The sequence below is a fragment of the Cervus elaphus genome, chromosome 13, assembly GCF_910594005.1.
Source record: "Cervus elaphus chromosome 13, mCerEla1.1, whole genome shotgun sequence".
Lineage (NCBI taxonomy): Eukaryota > Metazoa > Chordata > Mammalia > Artiodactyla > Cervidae > Cervus > Cervus elaphus.
In genome coordinates, this window is record NC_057827.1 from 8989504 (window position 1) to 9010333 (window position 20830).

Genomic DNA, 20830 nt, shown 5'->3' on the forward strand with positions numbered 1-20830 from the left:
CCTTCCATCTTCATGGTCAGCTGGCTCCCAAATAAGGTCCCTTCCTGATCCCAGCACCTCGTCTCGGGTTCATTGACCAATCTTGCAGCAAGCAGAGTGAGCTTGGACTTGGTAATAGCAGTGGAAATTAAAGACACTGGCAGGAAAGTGTGGGGCAGGATCTTTGGGAGAATTTGACTCCCTAAGAGAGGACACCTCCCTGCCGATCCCTGCAAACCTGACATCAGGCAAGGCAGACAGAATATTACATCCGGAAGAGTTTTCCGAACTAATCCAAGCAGATTACCGTGCAAATAAAAATCTCAGAATCTGAAGTGTCCATGTTCAGAGGATTGTGTTATAAATAATAGCACAACATTCTGTCTAGCAGTTTAAATTTTCATTCTGATATTTTTTGTCTCTGACACCTGCTCTGTATTAACCTGGTCATGTGTCTTCCCAAGGGTTTCCTGCCTCTGTGTGCACTGATTCCTTTTGCTGTTAGAAAAATGCAATTTTAAAGGTAGGAAGCTCCCTCTGGTATAAGTTTTTTCTAGGAAGACCATGAAGGGCCCTGGTGTCCACGCTCAGAGCCTCAGGGGACACAGCAGGACAGTGAGTCCACAAGCTTCTCTCTGGCAAGAAAGGCAGAAACTCACTGGTCTTGCTGCACTCAGGACTTAATCTGCCCTGTGCTATTGGGATTTTCTTTTGCAATATAATCAAATGGGAAGGATAATTCCCATTCTACCTTGAGCTGAGTTTTGAATCTTTTATTTTTAGCTTCTCTATATAGCTCAATTTTTCTTTGGGGAGAGGAGTAAATGACTGGCTAGTGATATTTTAAATCTCCTGCTTTAAACAGGGTCATTCTTAAAGGTTGTGTCATTCTCTAATGTACCTTATTTTCCCCTCTCTAATGAGAGAACTGATTTAACCTGACGTTTGAAATTAACTTTCCAGGTTCCTGACCATAATCACCTTGCTTTGAAGAATCTTCAGGTTTCCCTGGGGAATTTGTTTTTCTGCAGTTTTCCATTTCTTCTAATAACTGCAGAGACCCTGCCCCAGAGCTCACAGGGGACCATGCAATTCCCTGGCTGCTCAGCACACTAACCAGAACCGATGGAAATTGTGAGTCAGGTGGGGATAGAGACCGGGAAGGGGAGGCCAGGGTGAGGGGTGTGAGTGAGCAAGGCAGGGTGGCATTGGAAGGGTCTCTGAGAGGCAGCCTTCAGGCAGAGACTATGTGTGAGAGGGGTTGCACACGAGCTGGAGGCCAGAGAAGGGCCAGGGGGCCCAGAGCAGGGAGGAGTTCAGGCCGTGACGGACCCTCAAAGAGGCAGGGCATCAGGAGCACAGTGGAGGCACCCTCTAAGATGAAGCAATCACATAGGAGGGTTCCTGAATGGTATTCTAAGTCTGTGTTATTTTAGTCAAGGAAATTTCACTGTCTGGTTTAAATTTGAAGATCTCTTCTGTGGCCACATCCCTATCCTCAGAGCCAGCCCTGCCCTGGTCCCACCTGGCCAAACACCATTCAGAGCCACTCCAGGCCTCTAAACACCCCCCCGCCCCCCAACCCGGGAATACACACATACTGCTTCTCTTATCTTTGGCTGCTTGCCCAGGCCCAGCCTGAATGGGGACCAGCTCTGGGCAGGCTGCAATGGCTCCCAGCAGCAAAATTCCATAGCTCCCATGTCCTGCTTGGCTTTTTTAATGATGCTGATCTGCACAGGTGTATCCTGCCCCATGACTGACCCTCTGCACAGGCAGGAGCAGAGGGTTATACCTCATACCTCAGGGACTGGGATTCCTCCTTGAAAATGTTCTGTGAAATCAAGAGTCAAGAGCTCCAGACACCAGCTTCAGCTGGCAGTCTGCATGGGAACACGTCTCTCCTGTCCCTGTTCCCTCTTAACTTAAAAAAAAAGTGTACAACATGAGAGTTTTATCTGGGGCAAAATGAGGACGATAGCCTGGGAAACAGTATGTCAGATAGCTTTGAGAAACTTCTCCAAAGAAGTAACAGGGAAGGTCAGCATATACATGATTTTGATGAATGGGGAGTACAGAGCAATCAAGCACATATTTTCTTTGCAGAAAGGTTCTGCTAGTCACAAGGAGCATATGTCACCATGAAAGATTTCAGTGCTTTTCTAGATATGAGGAGATACAAGAACTGAGCTCATAAAATCAGTTCCTGAAAATATCCAACTATCTTAAGACTGTTCTGCCAGTTTTTCCCAGAGCACAAAGTGCCTCATTGCTGCTCTCCACCCTGAACTTCTTTCAGGGAGTGTCGAGAGTCAGCAGATACAGCAGTACATGGTTTATATCTTCTAGAGGTAAATGGCAAGTGCCAATGGCAAGTGATCATGGCAAGTGCCAGTTTGTAGTTGACACCTCTCAGGTTGCTTCCTCCAACAGAGAGACAACAGCCTATGGAACCTTTGCAGTGTGATGCTTTGAGGAAGTCAGACCATGGGTAGTGATCAGTTCAGAATCGTCCAACTTTGTTTGGATTGTCAAAATCCAGAAATAACAAAATGACCAGATCAATAAAACAGTAGTTAATAAGAGGTTACATAAAAATATGAAAACAGTTTGCGAACTGGGAGGTTTCAACTCCAAAGCTGGTATGAAGCTCAGAGGCATGAAGTTTAGGGCGGCTTATCAAGAGATCTCGAGATGGGGATATCAACACTGTTGACTCACTTAGGTCAACACTCACCTTAGGTGAGTCAACACTCACCTAAGGGGCAGAGCCGGGCTGAGATCCAGGTCTGGAGTTTTCAAGTTGAAGAGGTTCAGGTCTGCCTAGCATCCTTTCTTCTAAATTGGCTCTGAAGATGCCAAAATTCCCCAGAAAATAACAAGTATTTGGCTACATTTTATAGGTTCTTAGTGAATGTGGAAGGCAGAGTAGTGGGCCCCCTCCTTCCACCAAAGATGTCCATATCCTAATGCCAATAACCTATGAATATATTATGTTACATGGCAGAAAGGACTATGCAGATGTAACACATGAGGGACCTTGAGGTGCAAGGTATATTAGATTATCCAGGTGGACCCCAGGTAATCACAAGGCTTCTTCTTATAAGATGGAGGCGGGAAGGTTAGATAGGATGTGAGGATGGAAACAGAGGTGGGAGAGATGCAGTTCACAGGCCAAGGAATGAAGTTTCCTTTCAGAAGCCTGGAAAGGCTGGGAACAGATCTGCTGCTAGATCCTCCAGAAGGAAGGAAGACCTGTAGACCCATTTGAAACCTCTGACCTTCAGATAAAAATTTGTGTTGTTTTCAGCCAAATTTGGCATAATCTGTCAAAACAGCAATAAGAAATGAATACAATGAGCCAGTTTTTTGTTTAGATTGGCTCTTTATACAAAATTATATTTCAATTGGCCAGATTGTGTTGTTTTCAAGGATTTTTTTTACTGCTGATGAACATTTAGAATAGTATGTGAAACACTAGGGTATCCATCCATCTTTCTCTTTATCTATAGGCAATTTGACTCAAAACACTGAGGGCTTTTTAAATTCAGTAAATAAAGTAAAATATACATTTCTTGGGAAAATGCTAATTATATTTTGAAGCACATTATTATCTGTTTAAATAAAAGAGTCCTACTGTGTGCTCCATAGCAGGTTTTCAAATGCCCTTTTGTCCTTGACTCAGTGCAAGCATGGGCCTAGAGCAGCCAGTTTCTCAGGACAGAGATTGTCTGTGAATGAACACAAGGAAAAAGTTGAATTTCTTAGAGTGTTCCGAATGCTGGGGTGACTTAAGAGATGCATATTGGGCTTTATGTTTAAATGTTGTTGTTCAGTCACCAATTGTATCCTACTCTTTGCGACCTCGTGGACTGGGTCAGGTTCCCCTGTCCTTTACAGTCTCCCAGAGTTTGTTCAAATTCATATGCATTGAGTCGGTAATACTATTTTAGTATCTCATCCTCTGCCTCCTCCATTCTCCTTTTGCCTTCAATTTTTCCCAGCATCAGGGTCTTTTCCAAAGAGTCAGTCCCTTACATCAGGTGGCCAGAGTATTGTAGCTATAGCTACTGCATCAGTCCTTCCAATGAATAATCAGGGTTGATTTCTGTTAAGACTGATTGGCTTGATCTCCTTTCAGTCCAAGAGAATCTCAAGAGTCTTCTCTAGCATCATAATTCAAAAGCATCAATTTTTCAGCGCTCAGCCTTCCTTATGGTCCAACTCTCACATCCATACATGACTACTGGAAAAACCATAGCTTTGACTACACAGACTTTTGTCGGCAAAGTGATGTCTTTGCTTTTTCAGTATACTGTCTAGGTTTGTCATAACTTTCCTTCCAAGGAGCAAATGTCTTTTAATTTCATGGCTGCAGTTACCATCCAAAGTTATTTTGGAAACCAAGAAAATAAAATCTGTCACTGCTTCCACTTTTTCCCCTTCTGTTAGCCAGGAAGTTATGGGACCAGATGCCATGGTCTTAGTTTTTTAAATGTTGAGTTTTAAACCAGCTTTTTCACTTTCGTCATTCACTATCATCAAGAACTCTTTAGTTCCTTTTCACTTTCTACCATTAGAGTGGTATCATCTGCATATCTGAGGTTGTTGATATTTCTCCTGGCAATCTTGATTACAGCTTGTGATTCATCCAGCCTGACATTTCACATTATGAACCCTGCATATAATTTAAATGAGCAGGATTACAATATACACCCTTGTCAAACTCCTTTCCCAATTCTGAAGCAGCCTGTTGTTCCATGTTCAGTTCTAGCTGTTGCTTCTTGACCTGCATATAGGTTTCTTAGAAGGCAGGTAGGTACTACCATCTCTTTAAGAATCTTCCACAGTTTGTTGTGATCCACACACCAAAGGCTTTAGTATAGTCAATGAAGCACAAATATATGTTTTTCTGGAAATCCCTTGTTTTTTCTATGATCCAACAAATATTGGCAATTTGAACTCTGGTTCCACTGCCTTTTCTAAACCCAGCTTCTACATCTGGAAGTTCTCAGTTCATGTACTAATGAAGCCTAGTTGAAGGATTTTGATCAGAACCCAACTAGCATGTGAAATGAACATAATTGTACAGTAATTTGAACATTCTTTAGCTTGGAATGAAAACTGACCTTTTCCAGTCTTATGACCACTGCTGAGTTTTCCAAATTTGCTGATATATTGATTGCATCATTTTAATAGCATCATCTTTTTCTGATAGCCTGTGGTGAACAATGTAGGGTTTGTGATCTCCAAAGAAAAAGATTTAGCTTCAGGATGAGGGATCAGGTTTGATCACTCAGAGCTTTTGTGTGGCAGAAGTTTTTTTTTCTTTTTTAATTAATTAATTAATTTTTTATTAGTTGGAGGCTAATTACTTCACAACATTTCAGTGGGTTTTGTCATACATTGATATGAATCAGCCACAGATTTACACGTATTCCCCATCCCGATCCCCCCTCCCATCTCCCTCTCCACCCGATTCCTCTGGGTCTTCCCAGTGCACCAGGCCCGAGCACTTGTCTCATGCATCCCACCTGGGCTGGTGATCTGTTTCACCATAGATAGTATACATGCTGTTCTTTTGAAACATCCCACCCTCACCTTCTCCCACAGAGTTCAAAAGTCTGTTCTGTATTTCTGTGTCTCTTTTTCTGTTTTGCATATAGGGTTATCGTTACCATCTTTCTAAATTCCATATATATGTGTTAGTATGCTGTAATGTTCTTTATCTTTCTGGCTTACTTCACTCTGTATAATGAGCTCCAGTTTCATCCATCTCATTAGGACTGATTCAAATGAATTCTTTTTAACGGCTGAGTAATATTCCTTGGTGTGTATGTACCACAGCTTCCTTATCCATTCATCTGCTGATGGGCATCTAGGTTGCTTCCATGTCCTGGCTATTATAAACAGTGCTGCAATGAACATTGGGGTGCACGTGTCTCTTTCAGATCTGGTTTCCTCAGTGTGTGTGCCCAGAAGTGGGATTGCTGGGTCATATGGCAGTTCTATTTCCAGTTTTTTAGGAAATCTCCACACTGTTTTCCATAGCGTCTGTATTAGTTTGCATTCCCACCAACAGTGTAAGAGGGTTCCCTTTTCTCCACAGCCTCTCCAGCATTTATTGCTTGTAGACTTTTGGATAGCAGCCATCCTGACTGGCGTGTAATGGTACCTCATTGTGGTTTTGATTTGCATTTCTCTAATAATGAGTGATGTTGAGCATCTTTTCATGTGTTTGTTAGCCATCTGTATGTCTTCTTTGGAGAAATGTCTGTTTAGTTCTTTGGCCCATTTTTGCCCACTCTCACCACTACTATTCAACATAGTGTTGGAAGTTTTGGCCACAGCAATCAGAGCAGAAAAAGAAGTAAAAGGAATCCAGATAGGAAAAGAAGAAGTGAAACTCTCACTGTTTGCAGATGACATGATCCTCTACATAGAAAACCCTAAAGACTCTACCAGAAAATTACTAGAGCTAATCAATGAATATAGTAAAGTTGCAGGATATAAAATTAACACACAGAAATCCCTTGCATTCCTATATACTAACAATGAAAAAACAGAAAGAGAAATTAAGGAAACAATACCATTCACCATTGCAACAAAAAGAATAAAATACTTAGGAGTATATCTACCTAAAGAAACAAAAGACCTATACATATAAAACTATAAAACACTGATGAAAGAAATCAAAGAGGACACAAACTGATGGAGAAACATACCGTGTTCATGGATTGGAAGAATCAATATTGTCAAAATGGCTATTCTACCCAAAGCAATCTATAGATTCAATGCAATCCCTATCAAGCTACCAACGGTATTTTTCACAGAACTAGACCAAAGAATTTCACAATTTGTATGGAAATACAAAAAACCTCGAATAGCCAAAGTAATCTTGAGAAAGAAGAATGGAACTGGAGGAATCAACCTGCCTGACTTCAGACTCTACTACAAAGCCACAGTCATCAAGACAGTATGGTACTGGCACAAAGACAGAAATATAGATCAATGGAACAGAATAGAAAGCCCAGAGATAAATCCACGAACCTATGGACACCTTATCTTTGACAAAGGAGGCAAGGATATACAATGGAAAAAAGACAACCTCTTTAACAAGTGGTGCTGGGAAAACTGGTCAACCACTTGTAAAAGAATGAAACTAGAACACTTTCTAACACCATACACAAAAATAAACTCAAAATGGGTTAAAGATCTAAATGTAAGACCAGAAACTATAAAACTCCTAGAGGAGAACATAGGCAAAACACTCTCTGACATAAATCACAGCAAGATCCTCTTATGACCCACCTTCCAGAATATTGGAAATAAAAGCAAAACTAAACAAATGGGACCTAATGAAACTTAAAAGCTTTTGCACTACAAAGGAAACTATAAGTAAGGTGAAAAGACAGCCGTCAGATTGGGAGAAAATAATAGCAAATGAAGAAACAGACAAAGGACTAATCTCAAAAATATACAAGGAACTCCTGCAGCTGAATTCCAGAAAAATAAATGACCCAATCAAAAAATGTGGCAGAAGTTTTAATTCAGTGAAAAAGGACAGAGAAATCTGACACAGACATCAGAAGGGGGCAGAGAGTGCCCCACTAACTAGTCTCATCAAGGCCTTATATAATTTTACCAGACCCACTCCCACAACATTTGTCTTAATATAAGAGGATTAGTCAAGAAGGTTCTTGTTAAGAAGGAGAAACATGTCCTTGAGTAAGATACAATTGTTGTTATATAATCATTAGTACAGGGTTTAAGGAAACACATACCCTTGAACAAGATGAGTTGTTTTGTTGTGTAATCATTAGCTCTGGGATTAAAGAAAGTTAGTCTTAAAAACCGTTGTCATAACAATTCAGAGTTTAAGAAAAATCACCTTATGTGAGGAAGACAAAACAATACAGAAAAAAAAAAATTGTCCTTTTCTCCTCGAGAACCCCAGACCCCTTTCTCCTCCTCAAGGGCCCTGGACCCCTTCCTCCTTGAAGGCCCCAGACTCCTTATCAATCCACCTAAAAATTAGCTTTCTCATTTGAAATAACTCAGCTGGAATTTCATCACCACCACCAACCACCTTTGTTCATAGTGATACTTTGTAAGTGCCACTTGACTTCATGATCCAGTATGTCTGACTCTAAGTGAGTGATCACATCACGTGGTTATCCAGATCATTATGACCTTTACTCTATACTTCTGTGTATTCTTGCCACCTCTTCTTAATCTCTTCTGCTTCTGTTAGGTCCATACTCTCTGTCCTTCATCATACCCATCCTTGCATGAAATGTTTCTCAAAATCTCCAGTTTTCTTGAAGAGATCTCTAGTCTTTCCCTTTCTGTTGTTTTCCTTTATTTCTTTGCATTGTTCATTTAAGAAGGCCTTCTTTTCTCTCCTTGCTATTCTTTGGAACTCTGCACTTTCCCTTTCTCCCTTGCCTTTCACTTGTCTTCTGTCCTCAGCTGTTTGTAAAGCCTCCTCAGATAACTACTTTGATTCTTGCACTCCTTTTGCTTTGAGATGGTGTTAGTCACCACCTCCTATACATTATTACAAACCTCTCTCCATAGTTCTTCAGGCGTTCTGTCTACCAGACCTAATCCCTTGAATCTATTCATTACCTCCATTGTATAATCATAAGAGATTTGATTTAGCTCATACCTTAGTGGCCTATTAGTTTTCCCTATTTTCTTCAATTTAAGCCTGAGTTTTACAATAAGGAGCTCATGATCTAAGCCACAGTCAGCTTCACGCCCTTTTTTGCTGACTGTAGACAGTTTCTACATTTTCCTATGCAAAGAATATAATCAATCTGATTTTGGTATTGACCATTTGGTGATGTGCATGTGTAGAATCGTCTCTTGCATTGTTGGAAAACACTGTTTGCTATGACCAGTGTGTTCTCTTGATAAAATTGTTAGCCTTTGCCCTGCTTCATTTTTTACTCCAAGCCCAAACCTGCCTGTTACTCCAGGTATCTCTTGACTTTCTACTTTTGCATTCCAATCCCCTGTGATGAAAAGGGCATCTTTTTTGGTGCTATTTCTAGAAGGTCTTCTAAGTCTTCATAGAATGAGTCAACTTCAGCTTCTTCAGTATCAGTAGTTGGGGCATAGACTTGGATTACTGCAATGTTGAGTGGTTTGCCCTGGAAACAAACTGAGATCATTCTGTCGTTTTTGAGATTGCACCCAAGTACTGCATTTTAAACTCTTTTGTTAACTATGATGGCTATTCCATTTCTTCTAAAGGGTTCTTGCCTACAATAGTAGATATAATGGTCATCTGAATTAAATTTGCCCATTCCCACCCATTTTAGTTTATGGATTCCTAAGATGTTGATGTTCATTTTTGTCTCCTTCTTGACCACTTGTAAATAGGATTAGACATAAAAAGATATGCCTTATCTCAGTATCATAACACTTGTAATGCCCAATGCAAAATTTAAAAATGAGCACATGATCTTTTTATTGAGATACAGTTGACACATAACTGTGTAAGTTTAGGGTGTGCACCATGCTTATTTCATACATGTATATATTGCAGTACCATTACCACTGTAGCGTCAGCCAACACCTCTCACCTCGCATAATAATTCTTTTGTGTGGTGAGAACAATTAAGATCTAACCTCTTAGCCACTTTGAAATGTATAGCCAGTACTGTTGACTGTAATCACTCTGCTGTGCATTAGGTCCCCAGAATTTCTTCATCTTCTAGTTGTAGGTTTGTACCCTTTGACCACCATCTCCTGAATGCCCTCACTCCCCATCACCAGGTACCACCATTGTACTCTCTTTTACTATGAGGTGGCCTTTTAGATGTTGTAAGTGATATGATTCAGTATCTGTCTTTCTCTGACTGACTTAGCAAATGAGGCTCCAGGTCCACCTGCACTGCTGCAAATGGCCAGAGTTCCTTCTTCTTCACGGCTAATCTACATTCTCTTTATCCACTCATCCCTTGAACCAAAGGAAATGAAAACAAGTTACAAAAGCGGTATCTGCACACTCACATTTATTAAAGCAGCATTAGTAATAGTCAAGGTATGGAAACCAGCTAAACATTTAAATGTCCATCAAATTATGACATTTAAAACACTGTCTCCACGCACTCTCCAGCATTTATTGCTTGTAGATCCAAGGCTGATTCATGTCAATGTATGACAAAAACCACTACAATATTGTAAAGTAATTAGCCTCCAACTAATAAAAATAAATGAAAAAAAAATAAAATAAAATATATTTTAAAAAAAGTCTCTCCAGTCTCCTGGATCACTTTGTCCATGGGCTGAGAGCTGTTTCCTTTATAGCTCCAAACTGTGAGTGGCCACTCTGCACACCAGACAGTGTTCTGGAGGCCCCAGACACTGGGAGAGGCTGGACGCCTCCTGCTGGCTATCTATAGGGTGGGTTGCCATGGCTCAGCACACAGGTTGGCTGGCACCTAGTCAGAAGGATACCGCTTTCTTTTTAATTTTCTGAACATCTCAGTCCTCTAGGAGGTTTTGCCTTCCTCATACTTCCCACCTCCCACTCTGCTACCAAATTCCTGGTGCATCTTTGCTGTTTCTTCCTTCTCTCTCTCTCCCCACTTCCCCCCACCCCCTGACACTTCTTTTTTCTCTGTTCCAAGATATCCTTGGATATCCTGAATGAAGCAGACAGCTTTCTGCAAAGCCTTGTTTTCTATATTTATTATAGTTGGTAGTAGGCTTCCCCGATGGCTCAGCAGATGAAGAACTCACCTGAAATGCAGGAGATGCGGGTTTGATCCCTGGGTCAGGAAGATCCCCTAGAGGAGGGCGTGGCGACCTACTCCTGTATTCTTGCTGGGAAAATCCCATGGACAGAGGTTCCTAGTGGGCTATGGTCCATGGGGTCACAAAGAGTTGGACATGACTAAAACGACTGAGCACATGTAGTTAGTAGTTACCTTTCCAGCATCTCCTAATGTTCCAAAGCCTTGAGAATACACCTACCTACACCACAAAGACTCCTCTCTTTACTCTCTTGAGTTCTGTCTAAGACAGTGTAGTACACTCTCCCCAAGCCTCCAGCTCCTCAAAGGGACAAGTTCAGACACTCCTCTTTGCCTTCTGGGGCAACTCATCAGTAGTCTCTTTCCCTGGGACAGGTTGGGAAGTACACATTCATTCCCTGCTCCAGTTTCCACGGTAGTGAGAAAGCGAACAGCACCCAGTAACTGCAGTGAGGACCAGAAGAGGCGGATCATCATTGTGAGTAATGAGGGATGTCTCACAGAGAGTGGGGAACCGGAGTTGGGGAGGCCACTCAGAGATCACTGGGTCCTTCAGCACATAGAAGCCCAAGTCTGGAGATATGGGCTGGGAAACAATAGCCACACAGATAGAGGATAACTTTCCTTGTCCTGAGGATCACACTGCAAGTCATGTCTTCCCCCAGAAAACACCCGCAAGTTGTTCTCCAGGAGAGTTGAACAGGCAGGTAGTTGGGGGGAGGGGGTCCCTGAGATACTCCTGAGTTCACCCTCCCTGCCTGCAGCCTTGCACCTACTTAAGCAGCATCTTTTCTATATCTAAGACCTAATATAAATGGATAACCATGATCATCACAAAGTAAAAGGAAACCTGAGATGTAAATAGAAAACATCTTGATTAAAAAAAAAAAAAAGATTAGCTAATAGTCCAGAGGAGAATTAAGAACTGGGGAATAATAATAAAGGTTCTTTATATGAAGGAAATATAAAATTTGGTTAAAAAAATGAGAGATAAAGCACAGGAAATTTCTTTTTAAAATAAAACTTATTTGTTTTTCTCTTTATGACTTACTTCATTCTATATAACAGGCTCTAGGTTCATCTACCTCAGTTCAACTGACTGAAATTTATTTCTTTATATGGTTGAGTAATATTCCATTGTGTATATCCAGCTTCTTTATCCATTCACTTGTTGATGAACATCTATGTTTCTTCCATGTCCTAGCTATCATAAATAGTGCTGCAATGAACATCAGGGTATATGTGTCTTTTTAAATTGTGGTTTCCTTAGGGTATATGCCCAGTAGTGAGGTTGCTGGGTTATGTTGTAGTTTTATTCCCAGTTTTTAAAGGAAGCTCCATTTTTTTCTGCATAGTGGCTGTATCAATTTACATTCTCATCAACAGTGAGCGAGAAGGTTCCCTTTTCTCCACATCCTCTCCAGCTTTAAAAGTTTGTAGATTTTTTGATGATGGCCATTCTGACTGGAATGAGGTGATACCTCATTGTGGTTTTGATTTGCATTTCTATAATAGTGAGCAATGTTGGGCGACTTTTCAAGTGTTCATGGTCCATCTGTATGTCTTCTTTGGGGAAATGTTTGTTTAGGTCTTTGCCCATCTTTTGATTGAATTATCTGTTTTTCTGATATTGAGCTGCAGCTGCACATTAACACATATATATGGAATCTAGAAAAATGGTGCTGTGAACCTATTTGTAGGGCAGGCATAGAGACACATGAAGAGAATAGACTTGTGGGCACAGCAGGAGAAGGAGAGGCTGGGATGAATTGAGAGAGTAGCATTGAAATATATGCATTAACGTGTAAAACAGGTAACTAGTGGGAAGTTGCATAAAACAAAGGAAGCTCAGCTTAGTGTTCTGTGATGACCTCGAGGGGTGAGATGGGGGAGGGGGGCAGGGAGGCTCAAGAGGGAGGAGATATATGATACTTATAGCTGATTCACAGTGTTGTAAGACAAAAACCAACACAGAACTAAAGCAATTATCCTTCAATTAAAAATAAAAGTTAAAAAAATAGAACATGAAAGGATAGTAATTATGAGTGTAAAGAAAACAAAGAGCATTTCTTTTTTAAAAAAAAGTCCAGAATCCAGCCTAATAGAAGTCTTAGGAAGACGTCACAGAGTGAGTGGAGGTAAGGAAATGATGAAATAAATAACTTAAACATTCCTCAGTGGAAAATAAGTATTTATTTTGGAAAGGAAATCAAATGCCAAGTACTGTGACTAGAAAAATAGAGATTTTTCTCTTCAATGCCTATCTGTAAAATTTTGGAATACCAGGAAAAGAGGTCAGCTGTGAATAGAAAGAAAATTATGATGATTTCAGAATCTCGTCAATGACACTGGATGCTGAAACACAAAGGAGCTTTGAGAGGATGTGTTCAAACTTCTTGGGGAAAATAATTTTGTGTCTTAACTCCCATACCCAGCACTCAAATATATGTGATATGCTGTATTAGTCAGCTAGGGCTTCCATAACCAAATAGCACAGATTGCATGGCTCAAACCACAGAAATTTATCTTCTCACAGTTCTGAAGGCTGTGAGTCTGAGCTCAAAATGTTGGCATGGTTGGTTCCTCATAAGGCCTCTCTACTTGATGTGCAAACAACTGTGTTCTCACTGTGTCCTCCGCAGACTTTTCTGTGAGCACACGTCCCTGACATCTCTCCCTCTGCTTACAAGGCCAGAGTCTTACTGGATCAGGATCCCACTCTGATCTCATTTAACCTTAATTATACCTCTTTAGAGGCCCTATCTCCAAACAGTCACATTGGAGGAATTTTGGAGAAATATTAGTCCATAACATGTGTGATAGTAAAATAAAGACATTAATATATGTCAAGGGCTAAGACAGTTTGCCTCCTACAAGAAAAAAGGTAAATAAACAAAATGTGAAGAAAGACACCGGATCCAAGAGACAGGGAACCCAATGCAGGAGATAGATGGAGAGAGTTCCAGAGCAATGTTCTGTAGATTACACCAGCTGTACGGGACTGAATTGGTCGAGGGTCAGGAGGAAGAGTGTTGGGACAAAGCGAGTACGCATCGGATGGTGTAACATGGGCCAATAACACACGGATAAAAGAAAGATGCCTGCATTCTCAGTTGCCCAGTCATGCCTGACTCTTTGCAACCGTGTGGACTGTAGGCAGCTCCTCTGTCCATGGGATTTGCCAGGCAAGAATACTGGAGTGGGTTACCATTTCCTCCTCCAGGAGATCTTCCTGACCCAGGGATCAAACCCACAGCTCCTATATCTCCTGCATTATCAGGCAGATTCTTGACCACTGAGCCACTAGAGAAGCCCAAGAGAAAGACAATCATGAGGAACAAAGTAAGACGTGCATAAATAAAACGGCACAATGCTACTCTACCTATCTCTGTGGTAACAATGATAATTTAAAATTTTCAACTTCTAGAAACTTTAGACATGGAAACTTTAATTGTTTGTAGATGAAGTTAGAAACTGAGAAATGGGACAAAAAGTCAGCTTATTGTGTGACACTGTGAATCAAGATTTATCTCCAGAAGAAGGAAGCAGTTGGAAGTAGACGATTTAAAGTTGCAAAGGTAGCCAATATGGGAACAAGTCTTAGAGCCATATTGGGAGAGTTGATTTTCATATACTGGAGTCTAAAACTGGAAACTTAATGCGTGTTCCAGTGCAAAGCATTATCTAGAGAGCTGACATTGAACATCAGAGTGAGAATCAGTGGAAAGAACTGACTTCCCCCACCACTTGCCTCTGCTCAGGATAGAGGGATTTGGGTTGGTAAGATGGGTAAGGAGCTGTCACTGTGCATCACATACCCTCCTGGTGCTGGTCTATCTTTTCTCATATATGTATTTAATTACATAAGTATATCAAATGCATGTAATTATATATACATGGTGTTTATCACATTGACATTTTAGTTGACAGAGAATTATAAGCAGAAACTACCTCTTCCTTCCTTTCCCCTTTATATAAACCTTCCCTGGTGCATATTTCTATCCTCGGGGAGTAACTTTCTAACTTGCAAAATTATTGAAAAACTTATTTCACTTCAAGTCATGCTATTGAATTTCCACATTCTATCTTTTAAAAAAGCCTCCATTCTATGAGTTCACTTTTTTCATTCTTCAAATTTATGTATTAAGAATTGAGGCCAATAATATGATTTCTTTCCTTGTTTTTCCCTGTGAGTCACTAGATCCCACCTCTGCTACTCAACAGCTCTTTATAAAATGTATTTGCTCTTTATTGTCACTTTCTCCTTTCTTTCCAACAGATCTCTGAGCAGAGTCCAACTTGCCTTTCTATTCTGAGTATATGACAAATCAGAGCTCATTTTCAAGACTACCCATTCTCTCTCAAATTATTTTCTTTCTGAACATATTATATTAGAATAGAAGACAGTGGTCCATATTTGTGCATTTTACTTGGGCAGGAGCAAGAGACCTGAGTGTCTTTTGAGGGAGAGAAAATGCACTGTATGCCTTGTGAGAGAACAGAACATCTCAGAGTTTAGAGGAACCCTTTTGTTTTTCCTTCTGTTAGTTATCATCTGTTTTTCCTTTTGTGATCCAAGCTGGAGGTAGTTAGTGAACTTTACTTTCCAGTCATGCTGGGTACCTTTAGCCAGAGTCATCTCCATAGTGCTTTCTTGTAAGAATACTATTTTCAAAGTAGGGATGCAAAGAGATATGTTCATCTGTAATGAGTCTTAGTGGTTCTTTTCTGGATCTCCATACCTCCTATTAGATGAATGATTTCTTTTGGGGATCCAGTTTTACCTTACCAAGGAGGTGACATCTTAATCCCTTCCTCCCTCTGCCCTGTCTTCCACACTGAATAACCACTGGGATTTTGAGGATGTTTGTAAGGTGTTTTTTGTTTGTTTGTTTGTTTATGTTTGTAAGTTTTACTAACATGTTTTTCATTCTTAATTATTCGTGGTGAGACAAATATCCTTACCTGATTTAAGGACTGCCTTCAGCAATTTGAGAACTTTCTAGGGATGCCTATGTAGAACCAGAAGACAGTTAAATGACTTATCAAGAAGTCATTTAAGCTTTTCTTTTAATTAGCAAATAATTTTGAGAAAACAGAGTCCACTGAACATTAAAGTTTTTCTCCCTGCACTATGCCTAGTGCTATTTTCTACACAAATGAAACACACGTTTCCTCAACTGATTATTGTATCAGTTGGGCATTAGTGAGAACCATTAGTTTTGAATCACCTGGGCTCTCATTTCCATCACAGACAAAGATAACTGTTAAGTGAATTCCTCTTTAGAAATGGAAATCATCAGAGCCCACTTGCATCAAACCCAAGGGCCCTCACAGATAGCATAGAATGCCAGGATTGCATCCAGATTATAGAGAACATAAAGTTCCCTAAAAGAGTATCTACTTACTACTAGGATTTATAGTGGAGAGATTAGAAATAACTTAAATTCAACAGTGAAATACAGTATCATAGCCACAATTTCTTTTTTAAGAGTTTAGTGATACGTCAATCTCAACCCCATTGGCCAGTCACCTGTAAACTGTATTGAGTCCCAAGAAAATTCACCAAAAATGTGTGATGCTGTTTTGCTTAAGTCACCAAGTCCTGATTGCTGTAACCATTCATTCTGTAATAGAAATGATGCTGTGACTGATATTTGGATAGTTCCCCAAATTAAGAGATTTGAACCTGTCACTTTTTCAAATGAGCAAATGAATCCTATTAATAGCTGTTTTTAGGAGCAGATGGGAATATTTGATGCACAGATGGAAACCAAAATATTTAAAACATTCATTTTCTTTCCATCTATCTGTGGGGATCATTTTTGGTTTAAACTTATCAACCAAAAATCCTGTGCCTAGAATTCATTCTGCCAAGTCAACTGTGTTCAGTTATGATTGTTCAAACAAATGTTTGTAAATACTTTTATCTGTTGGGCCGTGCCTCTTACTGAGACAGTGGGCATTGTCCTCATGTTGAGTAGAAAAACATTAAGCTGACCACTACTTTTCATAAGCCACAGTGGTAACACATACTGGGAAAGAGAGGCACAGAATTCTGGGAGAATCCATGTCCCCATCTCCTGGAGGGTCAAGAAGGGAATCTTGAGAGGCATAATGTTTGAGCTGACACCTGAGAGGTGAGCAAGGCACTGTTTGGCCAGGGAGGGGCACAGAAATGAGGAAGGGTCCTATTTGGAGGTAACATCAGAGGGAGAACCCAGTGGAGTAGAGAAGCATGGACACATTTGCCTGTGGAGGAACTGAGGAAGGCCAGCAAGCTTGAAGCTCTCGTGCCTGAGAAACAGCAGGAGAAATGTGCTGGGGATGACCAAGGTCTTTAGGAGTCTGGGGAAGTGCTGGAGGCCCTACGCAGGGGTGTGATGTGAATGGACATGCATTTTAAAGAGCGATTCTGGCCAATATTAGGAGAAAAGATTTCAGAGAGCGAAAGTGAGCACTTTTGTTTTAGGTACATGCCCTTTATCACATACGTGCACTGCAGGTGCTTTTCCTAGTCTGCACTTGTCATTCGTTTTCTTAACTGTGTCTTTTGAAGAACAGATATGTTTAATTTTGATGAAATCCAGTTTATCAGTTTTTTTCCCATGGATCATGCTTTTGTAGTTTTACATGAAATTAATCAGCAAATCTAAGACTTTCTCCTATGTTTTCTTATAAAAGTTTGTAAGGTTTAAGTTTTACATTTAGATCAACAACCCATTTTGAGGTAATAATTGTATGCAGTGTAAAATATGGATCAAAAAATATTATTTTTTTCATATGGACACCTAATCTTTACACACTATTTGTTGCAAGGATCATTCTGTGTTGTCTTCTTACATTTGTCAAAAATCAGTTATCCCTCTGTGCCACAATCCATATCTGGACTCGATCCTAACCATTGATCCACTTATTTGTCTTTATCACACTGTCTGGATTTACTGCATCTCTAAACTAAACCCTGAAATTGAATCTGTAGCTCTGAACCTTTGGTCTTCTCTTTCACAATTTTACTGGCTACTATGGGTTCTTTGCAGTCCCATATTTTAGAAATAGTTTGTCAATTACTAAAATAAAATCTGACTATATTTATATTGTTGTTATTGTCTAGTCACTAAGTCATGTCTGACTCTTTTGCAACCCCATTAACTGTAGCCTGCCAGGCTCCTCTGTCCATAGGATTTCCCAGGCAAGAATACTGCAGTGGGTTGCCATTTCCATCTCCAGGGGACATTCCCAACTCAGGCATCAAATCTCTGTCTCCTGACTTGGCAGGCAGATTCTTTACCACTGAGCCACCAGGGAAGCCTGTAGTTTTATTAAGAATGCATAAATGGTGCTTGCTTCAGCAGCACATATACTAAAATTGGAATGATACAGAGAAGATTAGCATGGCCCCTGGGCAGGGATGACATGCAAATTTGTGAAGCATTCCATATTTGTAAAGGATCAGTGAGCTGGAAGATAAAATGGTGGAAATAACTGCTGAATAGCAGAATAAAGTAAAAAGTTTGAAAAAAACTGAGAATAGTCTAAGAGACTCCTGGGACAATATTAAACTCACCAACATTTGAATTATAGGGGTCCCAGAAGAAGAAGAGAAAAAGAAAGGGTATGAGAAAATTTTTGAAGAAATTATAGCTGAAAAGTTCTCCAACATAGCAAGGGAAATAGTCATTCAAGTCCAAAAGGCACAAAGAGTCCCATACAGGATAAACTCAAGGATACAAGACACATACTAATCAGACAAACAAAGATTAAACACAAAGAATATTAAAAGCAGCAAGGGAAAAGCAAGAAGTAACATACAAGGCAAGCCCCATATGTCTAAGAGCTAATCTTGCAGAACAAACTCTGCAAGCCAGAAGGGAATGGCAGGATATATTTAAAGTACAGAAAGGAAAAATCTACAACCAAGATTACTCTGCCTGGCAAGGATCTCATTCAAAATTGATGGAGAAATAAAAAGCTTTTTAGACAAGCAAACGTTAAGAGAATTCGTTACCAGCAAACCAGCTTTACAACAAATGTTAAAGGGACTTATATAGTCAGGAAATACAAGAGAAAATAAAGATCTACAAAAACAAGCCCCAAACAATTAAGAAAATGGCAATAGGAACATATGTACCAATAATTACTTCACATATAAATTAATTAAATGCTCCAACCAAAAGACATAGACTGGCTGAATGGATACTAAAACAATACCCATATATATGCTGTCTACAAGAAATCCACTTCAGACCTAAATATTGAAAGTGAGAGGATGGAAAACTATATTCAATGCAAATGGGAAGCAAAAGAAAGCTGGAGTAGCAATCCTCATATCAGACAAAATAGACCTTAAAATAAAGATTACAGGAGATAAGGGAGGACACTGCATGATCACCGAGGGATCAATCCAAGAGGAAGACATAACATTGTAAATATCTGTGCACCCAACACAAGAGCACCTCAATACATAAGACAAACACTAACAGACATAAAAGGAGAAATTGACAGTGAACAATAACAGTAGTAAATTTAACACCCCACTTACAGCTATGGACAGATAATCAAAACAGAAAATTAATAGGGAAACACGTTTTAAATGATACATTAGATGAGATGGATCTCATTGATATCTTCAAGACATTCCATCCAAATGCAGAAGAATATACCTTCTTATCAAGTGCACGTGGAACATTCTCCAGGATAGGCCACATCTTGGGTCACAAATCAAACCTCAGTAAATTTAAGAAAATTGAAATCATATCAAGCAACTTCCGACCACAATTCTATGAGACTAGATATCAATTACAAGAAAAACACTGTAAAAACTCACAAACACATAGAGATTAAACAATACATTTCTAAATAATGAACAGGTTACTAAAGAAATCAAAAGGGAAATAAAAAAATTCCTAGAAACAAATGACAATGAAAACACAACTCGAAACCTATGGGATGCAGCAAAAGCAGTTCTAAGAGGGAAGTTTAAAGCAATAAAACCCTACCTGAGCAAACAAGAAAAACATTGAATAGACAACATAACTTTACACCTAAAACAACTGGAAAAAAAAAGAACAAAAAACCTCCAAAGTCAGCATAAGGAAAGAAATCATGAAGATCAGAGCAGAAATAAGTGAAAAAGAAATTAAAGAAACAATAGTTCAGTTCAGTTCAGTCGCTCAGTCGTATCCAACTCTTTGCAACCCCGTGAGCTGCAGCACGCCAAGCCTCCCTGTCCATCACCAACTCCCGGAGTTTACTCAAACTCATGCCCATCGAGTCGGTGATGCCATCCAGCCATCTCATGCTCTGTCGTCCCCTTCTCCTCCTGCCCCCAATCCCTCCCAGCATCAGGGTCTTTTCCAATGAGTCAACTCTTCGCATCAGGTGGCCAAAGTATTGGAGTTTCAACTTAAGCATCAAAGAAACAATAGTAAAGATTAATAAAACTAAAAGCTGGTTCTTTGAGAAGATAATAAAACTGAGATACCTTTATACAGACATATCAAGAAAAAAGAGAGAAGAATCAAATCAACAAAATTAAAAATGAAAAAGAAGAGGTTGCAAGAGGCAAGGCAGAGAAACAAAGTATTATAAGAGACTTCTATGAAAAAAAAAAAAGGCAATAAAATGTATAGCCTGGAAGGAAAGGACATATTCTTATTAAGGTGCAATCTTCCAAGACTGAACCTGGATGAAATATAAATTATGAGCAACCCAGTTATAAGCACTGAAATCTAAACTTTGATCAAAAATCTCTCAAAAAAAAAAAAAAAAACACAAAAACAAAAGCCCAGGACCAGATGGCTTCACAGGTGAATTCTTTCAAACATTTAGAGAGGGTCTAATGCCTATCCTTCTAAAACAATTTCAAAAATTGCAGAGGAAGAAACACTTCCAAACTCATTCTACAAGGCCACCATCACTCTGATACCAAAACCAGGCAAAGACAACACAAAAATAGAAAATTACAGGCTGATATCACTGATGAACATAGGTGCAAAAACACTCAACAAACTTTTAGCTAACAGAATTCAACAACACATTAAAAAGCTCATACATCATGATCAAGCTGGGGTTATTCCAGG

General features: G+C 39.7%; 1 protein-coding gene and 1 non-coding gene across 4 annotated transcripts in view; both read left to right on the forward strand.

Moving 5' to 3' along the window:
• The window catches only part of GABRG3 (gamma-aminobutyric acid type A receptor subunit gamma3), an 824838-nt gene that overhangs the window by 432421 nt on the left and 371587 nt on the right, over positions 1-20830 (forward strand). The window lies entirely within an intron of this gene.
• On the forward strand, positions 18088-18194 carry LOC122707066. The gene has a single exon (XR_006344596.1). It is a non-coding gene; the product is annotated as a U6 spliceosomal RNA (small nuclear RNA).